Genomic DNA, 16427 nt, shown 5'->3' with positions numbered 1-16427 from the left:
ATATAGCTTAAAAGACACACATTCATTTTGCTTAGATATGGCCTTCATTTGATTGCAAATGCTTTTTAGACTACTCAAGCTTTTCAAAAAATGCATTTTATAGTCACCCATTATTTTCAAGCAATGGAAAGTAAATTAGAGTCTATCAAAAGATTAAAGAAAAAGAACATGTATCAAAAGAATCCCACTACCGCTCGATTGCACCTGTCAACCTAGTTTTCAAGGAAAAAAATAATTTATTTTAGAAAAATAAGAAAAAAATCTTTCTCGCGCGTGCAAGGAAAAAAGCAATGGTACCAAAATGCAAGTCTTTTCTGTTGAGTCACTCATTACCAATGTCTTCACCCTCCATGGCGGCACTGCGAGTTTCTCTGTCATTCGTCAGTACATTTTGGCTGCGCTTTGATTCGAGGTAGCACGCAACGTTGGGCGCTCTGCAGAGCCGAAAGCTTTCTTCGGTCTGCTTTATAGCACCCTCGCTATGATCAGAATCTTGTATCGAAGGTGAGCTTCATTTCGTCTGATTTTCTCGTTGGTGTTATTGCTGTCAGTCAGAACAAAACACACCCAATCATTGAGAGAGAGAGAGAGAGAGAGAGAGAGAGAGAGAGAGAGAGAGAGGAAAGAGAGCGATGGCGGACTTGTGGACATGTTTACCTGCTTGCGAACGTGCTTCCTCTGACCAACAGATGGGTGTTTCTGCCTCGCGTGCTGCCTAAGCTCTTCCGTCTGACCTGTGCAAGGTCCATTCTGCTTTGCTTGAGCCCTGCCTTGCCTGCGAACAGCCGTCGCCCTCCACTGCGAACAACCATTGACCTGCTTATCTGGTTCTGCTATGGCAAATCTGCAAGAATCTAATGGTATCAATATGGCCTTTCTCAATTAGCAGATTGGGCAAGGGAATGAGAAAGACTTGGCCAACTCAGATGGTGATTTGGCTGATGAACTCGGGCCGTTGCTGGATAGTGAAGAGATGGGCAAACGTGCTAGGATGTCGGTTGAAGAATCGGCCTTAGGTCTGAATTTGCCTGAGCCTGAGGTTCATGCTTTGTGTCCACAACTTGATGGGCCTTTACAGTTCATGCTGGCCACTGCCAATCATCTTATGTCGGATTATGTCCATTGTAATGAGGATAAAGCTAACGCATTACCGGATGGGGATCAAGTAGTTGCAATCATGGGAACCGACCTGGTCTTACAACAGATAGCTGCTTTCCATGAGAGGGCAGCCATATTTTATTTTGCTGGAAGGACTCCTTTGATCTCTAGAATTCGTTCTTGGATGTAGTCTATGCTTGTTAGTTTTGAATAGTGCCCAGATGATGCTTCAGGGTGTATGCAGGTTTCCCTGGTTGAAGAGATTTATGATGGCCCAAAGGGGTTCTTTGAGGTTCTTTTTCGGTCTGCCGAAGTACGGGCTCTTGTTATGCAACACATTCCTTTGTTTATGGATGGGCAGCTAGTTCATGTGGTCCCTTGGAAGCCCATGGCTGAGTTTCAGGAAGTGTTGAGATAGGCATGCCCTATTTGGGTAGAGGTGGGGGATTTCCTTGCGCATCTTTGGAGACTCCTCCCTCTGGCATTGAATTTGTTATGGGTGATTTTAATGCCTGTGTTTCTGGAGATCGGGCAACCTCTCTGCATTCGGTTATGGATGGTCCTGCGAGACAGGCTTGGGACACTCTTGCAGCAGCATCTTTGAAACGGGACATGTGGTCTTGGATGTATCCATCATAAGCTGTATACATTTATCGTTCTTTTTAGCATCCAAACACTTGGGCTAGACTGGATAGGATATACATATGCCAAAGTGACTTTTCTTCCTGCAGTCATCGATATGTGGGTGGAAAGGCAACATGTTTTGTCAGATCATTATCCTTTGGTCCTGGAAATGAGCCAAAGACCTGTTCATGCATTTAAGGCTCTCCTTGCCCATTTGCCTCTTTGGTTCAATCAATCTTTTTTGCAGCAAACTCGGTTTTTGGAAGGTGTTCAGCAACTGATAGCCTCTTTTAGCTTGAGAGTTCTATCTAGAGGGATGGAAGCTGTTAGCCAGTCATTTCCTAGACAGTCAGTGCCACATCAGCACCGTACGCCAGAGAAGGTGCCACGTCAGCAGTGCAGTCGGACTGCACAGTCGACCAGATTTTTGCTGTCGGCTGCATTTAATGCAGTCGACCTCATGCTATTTTTTATTATTTCTTGGCTATTTATAGCCGATTCTTATGGCACACTTTATTATTCACTCTTCAGTGATTTTAGATTCTGATCTTGAAGATCTGTTGGCTGAGACAGACTGTGCTCGGGCTGACGGAGATCGAGGTCATCAAGTCAGAGACATACGCACATATTTTCTATGTCCCCTTGTGTATTTCTGCACTCTTATACAGCATACTACATCGCAGATTTTCTGCGTTTACACTCTCCTTTTCCCTCTCTCTCTCTTCTCTCTATGTTCACTCTCTCTGTCTTTGTTCTACGCTTCCGCATCGCTGTACTTTGACATGGTATCAGAGCGGTGAAGATGGACTGACTGAGGGCTGAACCTATTTGAAGAGGAGATTTCAGTGCGACACAAGGCTGCGTTTCCACTTCGAGGATGAGCGGGAGGGCTGCGTATCGGATCAAAGCTGAAGCAAGCGTGGGCGTGCGGAAAAGAAGTCTAATTGGTGAATTTGCTGCAGGTTATTGCTGTTCGAAGGGGAGGAAGGCTGCGTTTAAGACCTTCCATTGCAGATTTTACCTTTTCATTGCCTCCGGCGGGTGAAGAAGGTTTGGGCAGCGGAGGAATCAGTCCTAGAAGGCTGCGTTTTCACAGTCAGAGGGGGCTGCTTTTGCGTTTGTGCAGGTATTGTAGGTTAACATGTCTATAGAGACTGATTTGGAGTTCTAAGCGATCATGGACAGGAAGGTTCCTGTCCTACCGGCTTTTCCAACGGATCAAAAGCTTGATGGTGATAATTACCGCATTTGGCAGGTGATGACGTTGGCCATTTTAGAGTCTTATGATTTGGCGGAACTGGTGATGGAGGAGATTAACAAGCCCTCGGTGAGGGATGAGTCCAAACTCTCTTCCAATGCTCGTGCGGAGTTGACTAAGGCCTAGTCTCATTGGAACAAACTGAATGCTAGGATTCGATCTTTTTTGTTTCTGTTTTGCACCACCGCCGTGATAGTTCACATCGAGCACTTGGCGGTGGCTCGTGAGATATGGTTGGAGCTTGACCAAATGTACAACCGGATGACCCTGATGAAGAGGGTTTCTTTGGAGGTGCAGATGCGGACTTTGTCTGTGAATAAGTCTTCACTTCGGGAATACATCAACAAGCTTCGTCAGCTTCAGATGTAGGTTCAAAATGCGGGGAAGCCTATTTCCTCCGAAGACATGGCAATTACTTTACTATCCCAGTTGCCACCATGATTCGGTACTTTTTATTCCGCTCTTATTGCTTCAGGGCGGGAGTCAACTCTTCGGTGAAAAGAGTTGGTTCCTATGGTCTTGGACTAGGAGAAACAATTGAAGGGACAGAATGCTTCCAAATCGGAGGCAATGGTTGGTCAAGTCTCTCAGAAGGGGAAGGACCAAAAGAAGAAGAAGGAGGACAACAAATCCAAGAAGGACAAGGAGAAGGAATCAACTTGCCATATTTGTGGAAAGACCGGTCATTGGAAGAAGGATTGCCTCGATAAAGATAAGAAGGATACCAAGAAGAAGGACACGAAGGACTCTAGACCGGTGGCTACACCCTCATTAGCTGCTTTTCTACACTTAGCAGTCATTGAGGACTCTACACCGACAACTTCTGATACTGCGATGATAGCTCCCCAGGCTCGAGAGTGGATTGTGGACAGTGGACAGTGGTGCCTCATGGCACATGACTCCTTCCGTTGGTGTTGCCCATTTGCGACCTTCGTGTGGGCAAATTCTCATTGGAGACAACTCTTTTGTGTCTATTGCTGCGCGAGGTGAGATGCAGCTTATTCCAGATGGACATGGTGGTACCCACACCTCTGAGGTATTGTATATGCCAGGATTGGGGTATCATTTACTTTCGGTTCATAAGATTTGTGCTCTTGGCCTCTTGGTGGAGTTTGACAATGATACTGTTCGAGTTTTTGATTGTGGATCGAGAAAGGTTCTTTTTGTCGGGTATGAGGAGAATGGAGTCTACAAATTGAAGTCTTCTTCAGCTCTTACTTCTCTTCTTCTTACTTCTCAAACACAGTCCGAGCTATGACATGCTCGGTTTGGCCACCTGAACTACGAGTACCGTCGCAAGGGTCCTTTGTTCGAGGCTTGCCGGACATAGTGGTGAGCCATCAGCCATGTGTCTCCTGCATTCGTGGGAAACTACATCGGGATGCGATTCCCAACAAAGCTTCTAGGAGGTCTACTTTACCCATGGAGCTTATATCTACGGATCTTTGTGGCCTGATGAGGATCGAGTCCCTAAAGAGGAGCTTGTACTTCATGTTGATCGTAGATGACTACAGCAGGATGACTTGGGCCTATTTCTTGACTTTGAAGTCGGAGGCTTTACTCTCATTTCAAGGATTGGCTTCTCTTTGAGGAGAACCGTTCTGGCCGACGACTGAAGACCTTGTGTTCAGACAAGGGAGGTGAATTTATGTCTAATAAGTTTGCTCGTTTTTGTGCAGATAGGGGCATTTGCCAGGAGTTTGCTAACACCAACACTCCCCAAGAGAATGGCATTTTGGAGCGGAAGAACCGAAGTGTGATCGAGATGGCACGTACCATGATGGAGCACTACAGACACCTCAGTTTCTGTGGGCCGAGACAGTGGCTACCGCAGTTTTCATCCTTAATCGATCTCCCACTTTGGCCGTTGACAGGATGACACCTTTTGAGGCTTACTTCGGGACTAAGCTTGATGTCTCTTATTTCAGGATCTTTGGGCGTGATGCTTATGTGCACATTCCGAAGACTTAGTGTGATAAGTTCGAGGCGGCTTTCCGACGACAGGTTTTTATTGGCTATAGCTCCTAATCCCAAGGTTATCGTTTGTTTGATCCCGTTAAGTAGGATGTCTACACGAGCCGAGATGTGCGGTTCGTGGAAGTACCGGCCACAAAGGGGGGTGAGGAGCATCCCGTCCTTGGAGATCCAGGGGAGAGTTGGGCTCTTGAGACAGTTTCTTTGGAGCCAGAGCCTCTTGATGGAGATTCTTCCTCGGATTCAGAGTTTTCTCTTCCATCGGCCACCCTCGAGGCGCTTTCGCCGGTGGATGTTCCTGAGTCTTCAGCAGATGGAGAGCGACAAGGAGAGGTTCGTCCTCCTCCTCGTTGGGCCCGTGACACCCTCCGAGATTTAGGGATTGAGGGGGTCCCTGAGGAGTGGGAACTGCAGGATGGACCGCGGAGGTCACGGAGGAACCAGGCACATTCTTCGGAGCTTGTTTGCTCTAACTATTGTTTGCTGACCCGTATTATGCAGAATCGAGAGGCCACTTCAGCGTAGGAAGCTTTGCAGTCTGATCATTGGCGGAAGGCCATGGAAGCCGAGTTGGAGGCTGTTGAGAGGAATGACACTTGGTCTCTTGTGCCTCGTCCCTCTCACAAGAAGGTGATTGGTGTCAAGTGGGTCTTCAAGACCAAGTATCTTAGCGATGGTTCTTTGGACAAGCACAAGGCTCGCCTTGTTGCCAAAGGTTTTGCTTAGCGCCCAGGCATTGATTTCCATGATACTTTTGCCCCCACTGCTCGTATGGCGACTATTCGAGCTGTTCTTGCCTTGGTTGGCCATAGGAGATGGCGTGTTTATCGGTTGGATGTGAAGTCAGCCTTTCTGAATGGTGACTTGCAAGAGGAGATCTATGTTGAGCAGCTCCCTGGTTTTGGATTCTTGGATGGGAAAGTTTACAGGTTGAAGAAGGCCTTGTATGTCCTCAAGCAGGCTCCGCGTGCATGGAACGAGAAGATTGACTCGTTTCTTTAGTTGAAGTTGGGATATCGGCGGTCCAAGGCCGATTCGCAGCTTTATGTGCACACTTCTGAGGTTGGTCGTGTGTTGTTTGTGTTGTATGTTGATGATTTGATTTTGACAGGGGATCATGCACAGAAGGTCCGAGAGACCAAGATAGCTTTACATTAGGCATTCGAGATGACGGATTTGGGGCTTCTTCATTTCTTGTTGGGTCACGAGATTTACCAGTCTCAGAGGGGGATTTTCATCTCTTAGCAGAGGTACATTCAGGAGCTCTTGGTGACTTTTGAGATGGAGACTTGTCAGCCCATTACTACTATGGATCCGAATTGGAAGGCCACTTCACACTTAGACTCTCCTGTGATGGATGCTTCACTCTACCGTCAGTTGATTGGATCCTTGATTTGGCTTCTCAACACTCGTGTTGATCTTTGTTTTGCTGTGGATCTTTTGGTCGGGTTCAGGACAGAACCCAAATAGGTGCATTGGCAGGCTGCCCTGAGGATTCTTCGGTAGTTGAGAGAAACCTCTGACTTAGGGATTTCTTATCCCGTAGGTATAGATGCTTCCGATCTGGTTTTTGTAGGTTGGAGTGACTCGGATTGGGCTGGCGATGTGGACCACTGATGGTCTACTATAGGCTACTATTTTATCTTGGGTACAGGTGTTATCTCTTGGAGTAGCAAGAAGCAGCCCACGGTAGCCCTTTCTTCTACTGAGGCGGAGTATCGGGCTGCGTCTTCCATCACATGTGAGGTTGTGTGGCTTCAGAGATTGTTGGAGGAGCTTAGCTGCGCCCAGACTCGTCCTACCCTTCTGCGGTGCGACAATGAGAGCTACATTGCCTTGGTACGGAATCCCGTATTCCATGCCCGGACGAAGCACATTGAGATCCAGTATCACTTCATTCGGGAGAAATTTTTGGATGGGATCATTGATGTGGAGTATTGCAAGACAGAGGATAATCTTGCAGATTTGTTTACGAAGGCGCTTCCCCAGGCTCTTCTTCGGCAGCATTCCAGATCCCTCAGTCTTTTCACCCGTCCAGGATCTGAGAGGGGGTGTTAGCCAGTCATTTCCTGGACAGTTAGTGCCACGTCAACACCGTACATTAGAGGAGGTGCCACGTCATCAGTGCCACGTCAGAAGTGTAGTCGGACTGCACAGTCGGCCAGATTTCTGCTATCGGCTGCATTTAATGCAGCCGACCTGATGCTGTTTTTTTATTATTTCTTGGCTATTTATAACTGGTTCTTGTGGCACACTTTATTATTCACTCTTCAGTGATTTCAGATTCTGATCTTGAAGATCTGTTGGTTGAGACAGACTGTGCTCGCCGGCTCGGGCTGACGGAGATCGAGGTCATCAAGTCGGAGACATACACAGATATTTCCTCTGCCCCCTAGTGTATTTCTGCACTCTTATACAGCATACTAGACCGCAGATTTTCTGCGTTTACACTATCTCCTTTTCTCTCTCTCTCTCTTCCTCTCCTCTCTCTGTGTTCACTCTCTCAGTCTTTGTCCTACGCTTCCGCATCGCTGCACTCTCATAGAAGCATGGGCGGTTTTTAGGGATAATGCGCGAGCGTTATCCCGACAATATGGTATTCAGCATGCTTCCTCATTTCGAGCTGAATTGCAGCATGCTCAATCCTTATTAGCTCATTCCTTGTCTTTGTGTCAAACTAGGGATTCCAATGATGACTTACTCACATGCATTGAATGGCTAGAAGGCAAGGTCCAATCTCTTCAGGAAGAGGAATATGCAAAATACAAACTGTTGGCTAGAGTTGAAGCTTTACATGATAATAAGTGTTAAACTCATCAATTTTTTGCTCGTCTGCATTAGAAATACGCCCGGGAAAATATTGTGCGCTTAAAGGATGGGCAAGGTGATATGGTGACTGATCTTGCCTCCATTATTCGGATGACTGTTGATTTTTATAGGGCCTTGTTGGGTTCGCAAGAGATTCTTTCCTATGTTGTTCTCTCTACTCGAACATATATTTGTGACCTGGTTAGTAATTAGGTCAAACCAAAATGGGTGGATTTAATGGAGGCCGATATTTTTGAAGATGAAGTGGAAGAAGTGCTGTCTCACTTGCCTCGAAGGAAAAGTCCAGGCTGGGATGGGCTTCCTAATGAGCTGTTTTCAGCCCATGTGCAATTGCTTAAGGACCCATTGACTCGCTTGTGTCAGTAGGTGTGCAACTCAAGTATGATTTCTTCAGACTGGAAGATTGTTGTCATCAGGTTGTTGCCCAAGGTTTCCTCTTCGACCCCTTTGAAACAATGGAGACCCATTTTAGTTATGAGATTGTTATATAAAATCTTCTCCAAAATTATTGCCAACAGATTGCAGAAAGTATTTCTGCACCTCATTCATCCACATCAATACAGTTTCATTAAAGGTCGGAATATAATGCACAACATTTTTAATGTTCAGGTGGGAATTGATTATGCCAAAGCTTCTAGGTAGCAGGTTGTTATGCTTCAGCTGTATATTGAGAAGGCATTTGATCATGTTGGTCGGTCATTTTTGCGGCAATTAATGTCTACAATGGGTTTTGAGCCCTGTATGATTTCTCTAGTTGATACCATTAGTTAGGGTGATGTGGCTCGTATTGCTCTTAATGGAGGGATTACGGAGGAAATTGCCTTATCTCAGTCTCTTCGGCAATGCTGTCCTCTCAGCCCTTTGCTTTTTGCTTTGGTAACTCACTCGATGCTCTCATTATTGGATAAGTTGGCAGCTCAAGGTGAGATAGTTGGCTTATCTCTTCCTAGCGGTGATAAGCTTGTGGGCCAATCTTGATGATTCTTTTATGTTCCTTAAGGCCGGATCATATTAATGTCAATTGGGCAATGGTGGCTTGGAATCTTTTTGCTTTGGCATCAGGCCTTCACAAATACTCAGAAATCCACCCTTCTCTTCTATATGGAGAATGATTTGCAGGCCTTGGGATGGAATGGAATTGTGATCCCAAGGGGCAATATAACCTGACACTTGGGATATCCTATTAGTATGGAGGTTGCTCCCCGTGTCTTGCTCGATTGGATGGCCTCACGAATTCATGACAGGTTCATGTACTGGAAATCTCAGAGTTGGCCTCTTCGTGTTAGACTGAAAGTGGCTCAATGCATTATGATTAGTATGATTTCGTTCTTTCTGCCATTGCTTCCTTGGACTAAGAAGTCCCTTTTGGATTTGGTTCCCCAACCTATTAGATTTATGCTGTGGAAAAAGAAAGGCAATTGTTTGGGGCAGGTATGGATCTCCTGACAGCATGTGACCACTCCGAAAAGGATGGGGGGTGCAGCTTTGTTGGATGTTAATTTGCATATGGCCGCTTTGAGACTATCCCTTTTGCAGAGTCTATGTATTCAGTGTCATCCTTGGTCAGATATGCCAAATTCTTCATAGAAAAGACTGGCATCTCTCATGGTAGCACGATTATGTCAGAAGTGGAGCAGCGGTGGAAGCATAAACATGTGCTGAAATAAACTGCTGAAACACAAGACAAAAAGAGAAGAAAAAAACACGATACAGATGAGAACTCAAATGTATGCACGGAAAATGGAATCCATATATCTGAACACGAGACAGTCGCATACAACAGTGAGTCACTGGCTGCGTGGGCACTGGCACTGGCTCTGGCTCCTCTCTCCACAGAGTTTGCAGATGGTGAAGATGATGATACTGACTGAGGAGGAGCACTGAGTATAAATAGGCTGAAAAAGAAGGGAGCAATAAATGCTGGTCGGACAGCATTAATGCTGGCTGACTGGTGCATAAAATGCCCCAATGGCATAAAATGCCACACCAGAAAAATACCTAAAATACCTAATAAAAATGCCCAGCCCAGATCAAGCTCAGACTCACACATGAGCTGACAAATACTCTGCTAACACCCTCTCTCAGATCATGAGTGATCTGATACAACACAATAGGACAATGAAAAGGGATCAGAAACTATACAACATAGAACCACCAAGTAGAACCATGGATACCCAAGCAGTGGGAGAGTCAACATCCCACTTCGTCTTCTGCTCCTTCTTCCTGGAAGCTGCTAACGTCTTGCAGTCCTTCCGCAAATGTCCCTTCTTGCCACAGTGGTAACTCTGGGCCTTCGACTTCTTCTTCCCGTCACCCCTCTCTGAAGCTACATAAGCCGCGCCTCCATAATGTGCCGGAAGCCGCCCTTGTAATCTCAAGGATGTCTCATGCTCAAGAAGCATCGAGGTCATATGTGTAAAACTGATAGGAGTCGATGATGTCTGCGCCCGCAAAGCATTGGCCACTCCATCAAACTTCGGGGGGAGCTTGTAGAGGACCGTCCCGACGAGATGCGCCTCGGGAAGAGCAGATTGCATGTGCCAAAGCTGGTCCTGTACCTGCGTAACACGAAGAAGAAAAGATTGAATGGTATCTTTCGGCTCGAACTTCAGCTGCTGGAGCTGGCCACAAAGTGTGACTGCCCGCATGGTGGAAGGTGCCTCGTACATCTGCTGCAACTTCTGCCATACTTCAGGAGATGTCCTACAGGAGGTAACCGCCGGTAAGACCGCTTTAGAAATACACCGAAGCAACGCCGAGTAAGCACGGGCATCGTCCGAGTCCCATGTGAGCACTGCTTCCTCATGGTTGTCCTCATCAAAGTCTTCAGGAAGAGGAAAAGGACGGAGAGGTCGAGCAATAGCTCCACAGACGATGTACCATAACCGCTTCTGCACAAACCAAGCTTTCATGACAGCACTCCATGTGAGATAATCAGGTCCATGTAAGTTATCATCAGTGGAAGTGCACGGAGGAGCCATATGGAAGGTAGAGAGGAAACACAGCCAAAACACAAGCACAGACTGCAGAAAATGAGAGTTCACATGCAATATAACCCAAAATTTGATCAATAGAAGACAAAATCTGCTGCAGAAAGTCAAAAAATCAGTCGAAAACTGCCAAAAACAGCAAAAACGGCCTGAATTAACAGTCACCCAGCCACGAGAGATGCGGAATCAGCAAAATGCAGGCTGGAAACTGGAGAAAAACAAGTAGAAAACTGTCGCCAGCAGCTGCAGATGAAAAACGCAGGCAGTAGAGGGTGTGTAGGCAGCAGGCGATGGTAAGATTGCAAAAAACGCAGGCTGAAAACAGCCCCAAAACAAGTCGCCTGGCTGCGACAGCAGTCGTCTGATCAGCAGGGGTACAAAACAGTCCTGAAATCAGCAAGAAAACATAGCAGAAACACAAATCCTGAAAACTGATACCATGTCAGAAGTGGAGCAGCGGTGGAAGCATAAACATGTGTTGAAATAAACTGCTGAAACACAAGACAAAAAGAGAAAAGAAAAGAACACGATACAGATGAGAACTCAGATGTATGCACGGGAAATGGAATCCATATATTTGAACAGGAGACAGTCGCATACAACAGTGAGTCACTGATTGCGTGGGCACTGGCACTGGCACTGGCACTGGCTCTGGCTCCTCTCTCCACAGAGTCTGCAGATGGTGAAGATGATGATACTGACTGAGGAGGAGCACTGAGTATAAATAGGCTGAAAAAGTGGGGAGCAATAAATGCTGGTCGGACAGCATTAATGTTGGCTGACTGGTGCATAAAATGCCCCAATGGCATAAAATGCCACACCAGAAAAATACCTAAAATACCTAATAAAAATGCCCAGCCCAGATCAAGCTCAGACTCACACATGAGCTGACAAATACTCTGCTAACACGATTATTCATGCTTCGTGGTGGCATGCGTTTAATTCTATGAGGCCTATAAAGGTCTCCTAGTCTTTTCTTCTTTCTCATTTGATTGCTTCTTGGCAGGAGATGCTTTGTTTTGCAGTTTGGCGTCCTCCAAATATTCGCAAGGAGGAAAATTCGCTGCAAGGAGAAATATTGGCTTCCTCAAGGTTGTTGGATTGGGCACAAAAAGATTTGCAGCGAGAGAAGTTTAATCGGATGGCCAGGTTAGGGTTGAAGACAATCCGTGATGGTGTTATTTTTGGGCAGCCCCGCCTTTATTCTTTTAGGCGTATTCGTCAGTACTTTAGGGTGTCTTGTGGATATAGGGACATTTGGTCATCCATACAGGACAATCTTCAGAGGTTCTCTCCTTTGCCTGTGTTACAACCATTGGATCCATGGCGTGATTGGATGTTTGTGCTTCTTGATGACTTTGAGAAAAGTTCAGCTAATCAGATATATCATCATATGGTGGAACTTGGAAGCCAAGAGATGGGTCACGGGGAAAGTGAATAAGTTATGGCATCTTAGGGACAGCAAAAAGAAGTGGTAGGAAAGATATATCCAGCTTTGGAAGTCTAAGGTCCCGTATCAGGGAAAAGTGTTCACGTGGAGGCTGCTCATTGGGGGTCTTCCAACAGGAGAAGTGCTCTGTGCCCGAAAGATCTCTATAGGGCGTTGTGTTTTCTGCACTACGTGTGATGAGACATTGCTTCACCTCTTTGTCTCCTGCCCTGTTGAGTGACAGATCTAGAATTTCATTTCCCGTGTGTGGTCCTTGGTGACTCTGCACCACCTATCAGTTTGTTCGAGGATTTGAGTTCGGATTTTTCCTGCCTATTCCATTTCCTTAGATGGACAGCCTTGTGGGATATATGGCATACTCGCAATGCCTTTATTTTTGATTCAACATCGGGCATCCATGGGCATGTGGCCCGTGTGCATGGAATAGTGTTATGGCAAATCTCCTCTATGATGTCAGTGGACTTGGTTCTTCCGGATATTGCTGCTGCTTGGCTGGCGATTGTTCGCTCTACTCCAGCTGTTCCTTTTGTGTGATCTATTAGTACTGTTCATGTAATAGGTTGTTCTGAGAGCGTGCAGGCCTCATGTAAATATTAGTTACAGGGAGAGTGAGAGAGAGAGAGTATGCTGACCAAATGGTCTGATGTGATTGAAAGTAAGAGATACACACAGAATGTTGACCTGATGGTGTGATGTAAATATTCACTACCTAATTCAATTATCTTCACAAGAGAGAGAGAGAGAGAGAGAGAGAGAGAGAGAGAGAGAGAGAGAGAGAGTTGGTTATATTAACGTCTACAATAGGACGAACATATAATAGCGAATTTGAAACCGGATCCAAATGTTCCCCTTTGGTTCATCGTTCTATATCTGATTCGGTCAAATCGGTCAATGAGATCAAAATGTGACATTTGAAAAGTCAGGGAATTCTTCTAAGTTCCAAAATAGTTGTCATCTAATGCTATGACTAACTAAATGGAAAATAAACAATAAACAATACATAGCTGATGAGTACAAAATGATATCTAAGCTAGATACAATGTGGAACTACTCAGGAGGCACTCTCATCCCAAGATATCTCCCATGGGTCCATCTAGCATAGAGAAGTTTGAAGCGGTGAGGTATGGTCCCTCGATGATAGTGTAGTATTCTCTATATTTGCAAATGGTGCCTTTTGCGGAGGTGTGGATTGGTTAGGTGTAGCTCCCGTTCAGCTTGCTCCACGACTAGCTAGATAGCACGCAACATCACTTGATACTCACGGCCCAGATGCTAGACATGCTTATGTTAGACAGGATGTCGGTCAGGCAACAGAGCCTGGATTGAGGCATTCTACTAGAGATAGACGACCTCTTGACCATTTTGCACCCTCTATGGATTATGTACTAGTTACAGATGCATGAGAGCCTCTCACTTATGATGAGGCTATGCGCAGGGGTGATTGTCACTCTTGGGAGAGGGCTATGCAGTCTGAGCTTGACTCATTGCATAAGAATTAGACTTGGGATTTGATTTCCTTGACTTAGGGTGAGAAGGCTTTGCCATGCAAATGGGTGTACAAGCTGAAAAGTACCCTTGGACACCCCAAGCCGGCATACAAGGCAACGGGCTTTGCATCTCGGTGTGGCTATGTCTAGGTTGGTTTCTTATGGTGGGGTCGCTAGTCTGCCGGATGAGGGCTATGTAGTGGAGGGAGCACTTGATGCTCTATAGAACTTTGTGAGTGTACTTTGGTGTGTGGCTCCTTGTCTCTGCTCTTGGGTCTGTAAGAGGTGCTCTTTGTGACGATGTAGATCCAGTAAGAAGAACTGCAGACATCTTTTGATCAGGGAAATCCACCACCTTGGATAGTGGCCCAAATCCCTTTTTGAACAGGCAATGGAAGGGCCCTTTAATCTCATAATACATTGGACATCTGCATAGTTAGTTCTCCTTGGTCTTTGTCTCGAGTTGATAGAGCTGGCAAATCCTGTCCTTTGGGGAAGGGAGTTTGCGCTGTATCTACTTGTCTTGATCTGTAGCTGGTGTGTGGATGTACGGAGTTGTGTGTGTGTGTGTACTGTTGAGAGTCATCTCTTGCCATGTCAGCAGTGCCACATGGCAGTCTGCCACATGGCAGCAGTTGGACTGTCCGACTGCAGTCCACGCCAACTGCAGTCGGCTACATTAAATGCAGCCAATCTGGTTATTTCGGGTCATTTTTGAGGCATTCTTTTTAGCCTTTATAAGGTTGAGTTTCTAGTAGTCTTTGATACTTGTATTTGACAGATTTCAGCCTGCTGGTGACGGAGACTGCACTCAGGCTGATGGAGATTGAGGTCCTCGTGGAGGAGACATACGCAGATATTTCCTCTACACCTGTGTATAATTCTGCATCCTTATACAACATTCTTCACTGCAGATTTTCTGCATTTCACTGTCTCTTTCTCTCTCTCTCTCTCTTCTCTCTTTGTTCACCCTTTGTTACGGTCATTCGCTTCCGCATTGCTTCACTTTGACATGGTATCAGAGCATTGAAGGACTGACCTATGTCACAACTCTATAGAAAACAGAATTTGTATCCTTTTTCATTAATTTGTCTATATAATGATTTATTAAATTTATTTCCTTTGCACTAATTAGATATAAAGAAAAGTGCATTGGAGCTGGCCACTGTTGAGTGGTCACAGGTTACGGTGGACCCATGCGGTGGGTTAGAGAAAAGATAGTTCACACTTCCATCTATATGGCCCGATTGGGCGCCTGTGACTAGAACTCACGCATATCAGGGTTAGACTCACACACCGAAAGGATTGATGCCTTGAAGTGTGGGCTAGATCCACCAGAACAGACAGTTACAATCAACAAGATGGCATGATCATGAAATGCTTGTATAATGTGCATGTGTGGGCTGAAAGCTTGAAATGCACATTTCTTTGCATAGGAAAGTCACATGAAGATTCGGATACCATTTTTGCGATGTACACGGAAAAAGCTTTCATATGACACCCATATTGGGGGGGTCCCTAAATTTTAGGAGATCCCTAAATTTTAGGAGGTCCCTAAAATTTAGGAGCCTCGAATTAGCCTAAAAATGCTAGTCCTAAAAAATAGGGATGTCATTCTAAAAATAGTAAGTTCTGTACTCTGACTGTGCTTACTAAATTTGGTTGTTTCTATTCTTGACAGTATTCAACCCAAAAAGGAAGGCCATAGAGGAGACACGTGTCAAGACACTTGTCACACAAGTTTCCAAGTGTCCCACCACTTGTCACATCTCATGACATGTGGCTGGACACTTGCCTTGTGCTACTTCACTTTCCCCTTTTGTACTAGCTCTCCCCTCTCCTATAAATAAGAGCTCGTTTTTCTTCATTCAACATCATTTTTCTTTGCTGTAAACTCATGTACAGCACCCACAGATAGCCAGAAATTGGTCCCATCTATCCCCATCATCATCCCCCACTTCTCCATTATCAAATTCTTCCATATTCCCTCTTGTATCACTGCTGTTTTACAGGACAGCAAGCCTGTAAATTCATTACAGCACCTCCTTCTCGAGCTCTTTCTTCCATTTTAGCTACAAGAAGCAAGCCCTATCCATGTACTGCTGATCAACGATGGAGAAAGGCTGAATTCCCCTTTTTCTTCTCTCATATTGTAAAGAAATCAGTTCTTATTATTGCATAATAGATAATGCATGTGTGTTTGTACATCTTTGCATGATCTTGTGAGAGTGAGAATTACTTCTTCTCACTCTCAGGTTGATTGTAACTGAGCTCTTCCCTGAGGGACTTGGGTTGAGCAGAAATACATTCCTTCGGAGGGGGGGTTTACCCATCTTCAACCCTCAATCTTGTCTCCATTACTTTTACATTTTCATGACTGTAATTTTGTGAGTAATTTTCATTTTCAGCTTTAAGTGTTCATTCTCTTTTATATTAAATCTCGAAAACAAGCGAATATCATAATTGTTAAGCATACTACGTTGTTCGGGGCGTTTACAGTGGTATCAGAGCTTTGGCTCGGTCCTCACCCCCAACACTGGTAGTGCTTACAATTATAAGTTTGTTTGTTTTCAGCCCTTGCATTGAGTGCTTGAGCATATTTTTTTTTCTTAAGAGTCCCAATGGATCAATCGAGTGCTATCCTTCAAGCCATTCAAAGTCTTAGAGAGGAGAATCAGCAAATTCGTGAGCAACTTCTCAAACTAGAAAAAGTTGAG

At 45.3% G+C, this 16427-nt stretch overlaps 1 protein-coding gene across 1 annotated transcript in view; it reads left to right on the top strand.

Moving 5' to 3' along the window:
• The first annotated feature begins 305 nt into the window (after positions 1–305).
• Positions 306–16427, top strand: part of CNX3 (cofactor of nitrate reductase and xanthine dehydrogenase 3) — a 29311-nt gene continuing 13189 nt past the window's right edge. Inside the window, exon 1 of the mRNA XM_087677938.1 lies at positions 306–504. The gene's annotated coding sequence lies outside the window, so the exon portion shown is untranslated. The remainder of the gene's footprint in view (positions 505–16427) is intronic.

This window comes from Lygodium microphyllum, chromosome 5, assembly GCF_053477565.2.
Source record: "Lygodium microphyllum isolate KBCC chromosome 5, Lygodium_microphyllum_v1.1.10, whole genome shotgun sequence".
Classification (NCBI taxonomy): Eukaryota; Viridiplantae; Streptophyta; class Polypodiopsida; order Schizaeales; family Lygodiaceae; genus Lygodium; species Lygodium microphyllum.
Note: the sequence above shows the minus strand (reverse complement) of the source record. Positions and strands in the feature narration are given on the sequence as shown.